The sequence below is a fragment of the Cucurbita maxima genome, unplaced genomic scaffold, assembly GCF_002738345.1.
Source record: "Cucurbita maxima cultivar Rimu unplaced genomic scaffold, Cmax_1.0 Cma_Scf00086, whole genome shotgun sequence".
In the NCBI taxonomy this organism is placed as follows: domain Eukaryota; kingdom Viridiplantae; phylum Streptophyta; class Magnoliopsida; order Cucurbitales; family Cucurbitaceae; genus Cucurbita; species Cucurbita maxima.
In genome coordinates, this window is record NW_019272102.1 from 274,138 (window position 1) to 281,938 (window position 7,801).

At 37.5% G+C, this 7,801-nt stretch overlaps 3 non-coding genes across 3 annotated transcripts; all 3 read left to right on the forward strand.

Annotated features, from left to right (window-relative positions):
• The first annotated feature begins 4,310 nt into the window (after window positions 1-4,310).
• TRNAI-AAU lies at window positions 4,311-4,384 on the forward strand. The gene has a single exon. It is a non-coding gene; the product is annotated as a tRNA-Ile (tRNA).
• A 1,704-nt stretch (window positions 4,385-6,088) lies between these two features.
• On the forward strand, window positions 6,089-6,162 carry TRNAI-AAU. Its single transcript has one exon. It is a non-coding gene; the product is annotated as a tRNA-Ile (tRNA).
• Window positions 6,163-7,421: 1,259 nt separating this feature from the next.
• On the forward strand, window positions 7,422-7,495 carry TRNAI-AAU. The gene has a single exon. It is a non-coding gene; the product is annotated as a tRNA-Ile (tRNA).
• Window positions 7,496-7,801: the final 306 nt, after the last annotated feature.

Below are 7,801 nucleotides of genomic sequence, written 5' to 3' on the forward strand. Positions count from 1 at the left end.
CGTTCGTCGATCGTGTGTTCAATCTAGATTCCTTCTTCGATTTTTTTGTCTCTAATATCGTGATTTTGCCAAATCTGCTGTGTATCCCCTCATTTCCAATGGCTTCCACCGCTTCACAACTACGACCATCATCTTTTTCTTCGCCATGTTCTTTCGCTTTTAGATTTTCATTTTGAGCCATCAAGAGAAGACCTTCGTTTGTTGCGTCATCCAAGGCTAGGTTGATTGTTTTTTCCACCTTTTTATCGACTCGACAATTGTTTGCAAAATGCCCCTCTGCCATAATTGTAACATTTGTCGAAGTTACAATCGTTCGCATAGTGACCATATTTGTGACATTTGTAACACTGAATGTTGGAGTAAATTGATTGGCTGCCTCTTCCTCGACTGCGTCCTCTTCCATGCAAATTTGCGTGGCTCGATTGTCCCTTCTTCTTACAGTATCCTTCATGACTGCTGCCTTGACAATCATGACCATTTTTACTACTTTCACGGCCAAAACCTCACCTTCAATATTTTGAGAGTAGAGTACCTTTTCATCTTTGATTGACGCCTTGGTTTGAAGTGCTTGATTGACTCCTTCATTTCGGTTGAGTTGTTGGTTAATGACCTTAAAATCATCTCCAAAACCCGCGTCTCGGCTAACATTTCTCCATTTTGGTTGAGTTGGTTTACCACAGTGTGTACATGCGTGACGTAGTCAAATACACTTTATAACTTCTTTATCTTCATTCTCTCCAACTTGCCACGAAGAGTTTTGAGACGCACTTGTTTGACTCGGTCGATTCCTTTGAACACTTTTCCTAAAGTGTCCGACACTTCTTTTGAAGTAGTTGCACTGACAAGCTTCTCAAAGCCCGACACGTCAACGACTCGGAACTACATGTAAAGTGCCCCCTCATCCTTTGATCGCATCTCTTTTAACGCCTTGTTTTGTGCTGCTGTATAAACCAGGGTATCTTTTGGTTCTTCTAACTCTTCTTCGACCACCTCCCATGCATCTTGAGATCCAAGAAAAGCTTTCATATGAATGCTCTAATTCTCGTAGTTTGTCTTCATTAGTCGTGGTAGCGACATTTGACCCGTCACATTCGCCATTGGCTTGATACACATTTGTTAAGCAAAACTAATAAATTTGTGAAATAAGTCTCACACACACTAACGATAGAAGGAGACAAAGAACACTCTGTTTATCTGAAAAAACCTTCTATTGCTTCTCTATTTCTTTTCTTTTTTTTTTCTCTGCTCTACTTTACCATTTTACGGTAGTAATAAAAAATGTATTTACAAGGTCTTCTAAAACTAAATATAGACATAAGAATGTCATTATTTCCTAACCCATAAAAAGTCATTCTTCATATAAAGATTCTTGGCCTTTCATCTTCAACACTTTTGGCCTTTCCCTCTAAGACTGACTCTTGATTTAAAACCCACTAAAATTCTCCATAAGGAATCCGATCCCTGCCACTTCCTTGCGATGAATCCCTTACCCTGATCCCCACACAAATAAATAGAGAATTTCGTGGAAATGGAGAATGAAATAGATGGTGGGGATGATGACAGGGAATGGACATCTCTACCTGTGGCCCCTGCACATGTCGTGTTTTATGGTTGTATGACATATACTATGTTATGTATATGATATGATATACGATATGTTGCATACAAGTTATGCTATGATATCATATACACTATTCTAGGACTATGAGGCATTAGAAAATCGTGTATTGTTAACTATTAAAAATATGAAATGAATCAAGTATTTATATCTCATAGGAATACTATGCTAGGAATAGATTGGAGGTATGACTAGCTTCCTAGCGCCATGAATATATGTCATGCTTTAATGTTATGGGACCTCATGCATTTTGTATACCACGTGCATCGAGATACTTCTATATTATGTTTAGTACACCCTATGCCTATGAAACATTAGAAAAACCATGTATTGTTAATCATGAACAATATGACAAGAATCAAGTATGTATGTCTCATAGGAACGTTATGTCGTGTTTTAATGTTAGGGATCTCATGCATTTTATATGGGAGGTGCATCGAGATACTTCCCCATTATGATTAGTACAAACACATACCTTAAAATATTTATGTTCCGTATGATATTATGCTGGTCGTTTCCCTTCATGGTATTTGGTAGTGTGAGTGTGCACAAGCTCGACGAGGCAAACCCATAGAGTACTCTTATACCAACCCACCTGGTGGTCAATGTGCACATTCATGAGTCGTGTGTAGGGAAGTACAACATATTCAACTCTGCTCGGACTGAAAAGCAAAGCCCAAGCCCATGCCACAATGTATTTATGAAAGGATAGGTCCCACTATATTACACGTCATTCATATTCCGACCCTAAGAGTGGGATTACTTACTGAATATTTATTAAAGTACTTAAACCACATGCTACTCTTATTTTAAAGTAAAGGTAAGATACCCATTTACGGATGACAACGTTGCGTTCAAGGCCAAGAAACCAAAGTTAGGGTAGTTGCATTCATGTTATTTTTAGTGATCCTTAGGTTAGATCAGGGCATTGCTTTATTTTTATTTAAACTAAAGTTATCTGTTTTCCACTATGTTGTTCATAAGAATATTGTTTTAATGAGTTCATTATGAACATTTAAGTCCATAGCACCATTTATGAAATGTTATAAATACATTCTTTCATGCATAGTAGTAATGTCATGTATGCCGTGACTATATTTTTTAATAGGAAAATAGAGTAGTTGATTATAAGAACCATGAATAAAAAGGGATAAAAATATGTGTCCTCTGACAAGTGTAGATATTTTTTTACAGATTATCCAGAAAGTACAATCTCAAAATCATAGTGATTCTGAAGCTCTCAATGCCAGTTTAAGCTTCCCCTATAAAGTTGAAAGTTTAGGTAACAGTTTGGAACAAGAATTGAGCTCTTTTTCAAAAGACATAACAAGTTATTCATACAATTCAACCTTAGTTTTGAATTACATAGGCATAACAAGATTGTCGTGTTAAAAACGTGGAGGTCGTAGGTTCGAAAATTACATAGGCCAAGTTTTATTAATTCTTAATAATATCTTTACATGATACGGGGTTACAACAGTATGAACTTTAAACCGATGATACGGTCGTTCACAATTTTTCTTTAGATTTGAGTCGTTCGATATTTTCTTCAATGAAGGATGAAATTCGAGGATTTCTGAGAGTCATTTCAGGAACAAGAAGGAGGTAAATGAACATATTTTGGCTGTTCGATATGTTCTTTTACGAAAGATGAAATTCGAGTATTTCTCATTTCACGAACAAGGAGGTAAATGAACTCACTTTGAAGGCCAGATTCAGTATTGCGACTCTCATGAGAGAAAATTTTTCGGCAAGCCACGTGTCAACTTGTGGGAAGGAAAACGCGTGAGAAAGCCGGCAAGCCACGTGTCAACTTGCGGGAGGGAAAGCGTGTCAGACAGCCTGAGGGACACGTATTGACGATTGGGTGGAATAACGCGTCAGGCGCATTGTTAGGCAAGAAAGTCAATGGCCTATTAGCTTAGTTGGTTAGAGCATTGTGCAAATAACGTGGACGTCCCAGGTGGTTTGACACTTGAATGGACCAATTTCATTCATTTTTAATTATATCTTTTCAAGATACGAGTTAAAACACTACGAACTTTAGAAGATAATGACTTTTTTAAGTTTATTATGCATAAAGTTATGTAAACAAAACTCGATTGGCAGTATTAGGAGCTAAAGACCTATAAGGTGCATAAAACCTATGCCCAATTAGCTCAGTTGTAAGATTATTGTTTTAAAAACGTGGAGGTCGTAGGTTAGACAATTTCATAGGCCAAGTTTTTTTAATTCTTCATAATATCTTTTCATGATACGGGGTTACAACAATACGAACTTTAAACCGATGATACGGCCGTTCAAAATTTTCTTTAGATCTGAGTCGTTCGATATGTTCTTACATGAAGGATGAAATTCGAGGATTTCTGAGAGTCATTTCAGGTACAAGAAGGAGGTAAATGAACTTATTTTGACCGTTCGATATGTTCTTTTACGAAAGATGAAATTCGAGTATTTCTTAGAGTCTTTTCACGAACAAGGAGGTAAATGAACTCACTTTGAAGGCTAAATTCAGTATTGCGACTCTCATGAGAGAAATTTTCGGCAAGCCACGTGTCAACTTGTGGGAAGGAAAGCGCGTGAGAAAGCCGGCAAGCCAAGTGTCAACTTGCCGGAGGGAAAGCCTGAGGGACACGTCTTAACGATAGGGTAGAATAACACGTCAAGTGCATTGTCAGGCGAGAAAATCTATGGCCTATTAGCTTAGTTGGTTAGAGCGTCGTGCTAATAACGCGAAGGTCGTAGGTTCGAGACCTGCATGGGCCAATTTCCCTCATTTTTAATTATATCTTTTCATTATACGAGTTAAAACACTTCGATTTTTAGAAGATAATGACTTTTTTTAAGTTTATTATGCATAAAGTTACGTAAACGAAACTCGATTGGCTGGATTAGGAGCTAACGATCTATAATGTGCATAAAATCTTTGCCCAATTAGCTCAGTTGTAAGATTATCGTGTTAAAAACGTGGAGGTCATAGGTTCGACAATTACATAGGCCTAGTTTTATTAATTCTTAATAATATATTTACATGATATGGGGTTACAACACTACGAACTTTAAACTGATGATACGGCCGTTCACAGTTTTTCTTTAGAGGATTTATGAGAGTCATGAGAGTCATTTCAGGAACAAGAAGTTGGTAAATGAACTAGTTTTGGCCGTTCGATATGTTCTTTTATGAAAGATGAAATTTGAGGATTTTTTAGAGTCTTTTCACGAACAAGGAGGTAAATGAACTCACTTTGAAGGCCAGATTCAGTATTTCGACTCTCATGAGAGAAAATTTTTCGTCAAGCCACGTGTCAACTTGTGGCGAAGGAAAGCGCGTGAGACAGCCGGCAAGCCACGTGTCAACTTGCGGGAGGGAAAGCGTGTCAGACAGCCTGAGGGACACTCTTTTATGAAAGATGAAATTTGAGGATTTTTTAGAGTCTTTTCACGAACAAGGAGGTAAATGAACTCACTTTGAAGGCCAGATTCAGTATTTCGACTCTCATGAGAGAAAATTTTCGTCAAGCCACGTGTCAACTTGTGGGGAAGGAAAGCGCGTGAGACAGCCGGCAAGCCACGTGTCAACTTGCGGGAGGGAAAGCGTGTCAGACAGCCTGAGGGACACGTATTGACGATTGGGTGGAATAACGCATCAGGCGCATTGTGAGGTGAGAAAATCTATGGCTTGTTAGCTTAGTTGGTTAGAGCTTTGTGCTAATAATGTGAAGGTTGCAGGTACGACAACTGCATGGGCCAATTTCCCTCATTTTTAATTATATCTTTTCATGATACGAGTTAAAACACTACGAACTTTAGAAGATAATGACTTTTTTATGTTTATTATGCATAAAGTTATGTAAACGAAACTCGATTGGTAGTATTAAGAGCTAACGACCTATAAGGTGCATAAAACCAATGGCCAATTAGCTCAGTTGTAAGATTGTTGTTTTAAAAACGTGGAGGTCGTAGGTTCGACAATTTCGTAGACCATGTTTTTTTTAATTCTTCATAATATCTTTTCATGATACGGGGTTACAAGAGTACGAACTTTAAACCGATGATACGACCGTTCAAAATTTTCTTTAGATCTGTGTTGTTCGATATGTTCATACATGAAGGATGAAATTCGAGGATTTCTGAGAGTCATTTCAGGAACAAGAAGAAGGTAAATGAACTTATTTTGGCCGTTCGATATGTTCTTTTACAAAAGATGAAATTCGAGTATTTCTCAGAGTCTTTTCATGAACAAGGAGGTAAATGAACTCACTTTGAAGGCTAAATTCAGTATTGCGACTCTCATGAGAGAAAATTTTTCGGCAAGCCACGTGTCAACTTGTGGGAAGGAAAGCGCATGAGAAAGCCGGCAAGCCAAGTGTCAACTTGCGAGAGGGAAAGCGTGTCAGACAGCCCGAGGGACATGTATTAACAATAGGGTAGAATAACACATCAAGTGCATTGTCAGGCGAAAAAATCTATGGCCTATTAGCTCAGTTGGTTAGAGCGTCGTGCTAATAACGCGAAGGTCGAAGGTTTGAGACCTACATAGGCCAATTTCCCTCATTTTTAATTATATCTTTTCATTATACGAGTTAAAACACTACGATTTGTTTTTAGAAGATAATGACTTTTTTAAGTTTTTTATGCATAAAATTATGTAAACGAAACTCGATTGGCTGGATTAGGAGCTAACGATCTATAATGTGCATAAAATTTTTGCCCAATTAGCTCAGTTGTAAGATTGTCGTGTTAAAAACATGGAGGTCGTAGGTTCGACAATTACATAGGCCAAGTTTTATTAATTCTTAATAATATGTTAACATGATACGGGGTTACAACACTACGAACTTTAAACCGATGATACGACCGTTCACAATTTTTCTTTAGATCTGAGTCGTTCGATATTCGAGGATTTCTCAGAGTCTTTTTACGAACAAGGGGGTAAATGAACTCACTTTGAAGGCCATATTCAGTATTTCGACTCTCATGAGAGAAAACTTTTCGGCAAGCCACGTGTCAACTTGTGGGAAGGAAAGCGTGAGACAGCCGGACCACTTGTCTAGATTGGCTTGAATAACGCGTCGGCGCATTGTGAGGTGAGAAAACCTTTGGCCTATTAGCTCAATTGGTTAGAGCGTCATACTAATAATGCAAAGGTTGCAAGTTCGATACCTACATGGGGCCAATTACCCTCATTTTTAATCATATCATTTTCATGATATGAGTTAAAACACTACGAAGTTTAGAAGATAATGACTTTTTTAAGTTTATTATGCAAAAAGATATGTAAATAAAACTCGATTTTTTTTAAGTTTATTATGCAAAAAGTTATGTAAACAAAACTCGATTGGCTGGATTAGGAGCTAACGATCTATAATGTGCATAAAATCTATAACCATTTAACTCAGTTTTAAGATTGTAGTGTTAAAAACGTAAAGGTCGTAGGTTCGACAATTACATAGGCAAAGTTTTATTAATTATTCATAATATCTTTTCATGATACGGGGTTATAACAGTACGAATTTAAATAGATGATACGGCTGTTGCCAATTTTTCTTTAGATCTGAGTTGTTCGATATGTACTTCTATGAAGGATGAAATTCGAGGATTTCTCAGATTCAGTTTGTGACTCTCATGATAGAAAATTTTTCGGCAAGCCATGTGTCAACTTGTGGGAAGGAAAACGCGTGATACAGTCGGCAAGCCATGTGTCAACTTGCGGGACGGAAAGCGTGTCAGACGGCTTGAGGGACACGTATTGACGATTGGGTGGAATAACACGTCAAGCGCAATGTCAAGCAAGAAAATTTATGGCCTATTAGCTTAGTTGGTTAGAGCATCGTGCTAATAACTCGAAGGTTGCATGTTCGACACCTGCATGTGCCAATTTCCCTCATTTTTAATTATATCTTTTCATGATACGAGTTAAAACACTACGAACTTTAGAAGATAATGACTTTTTTAAGTTTATTATGCATAAAGTTATGTAAACGAAACTCGATTGGTTGGATTATGAGCTAACGATCTATAATGTGCATAAAATCTATGCCCAATAAGCTCAGTTGTAAGATTGTCGTGTTAAAAAGCCAAAATAACAGATGCAAAAAAGAACAAAAGGCCTTGGACACGTGGAGGTCGTAGGTTCGACAATTACATAGGCCAAGTTTTATTAATTCTTAATAATATCTTTAC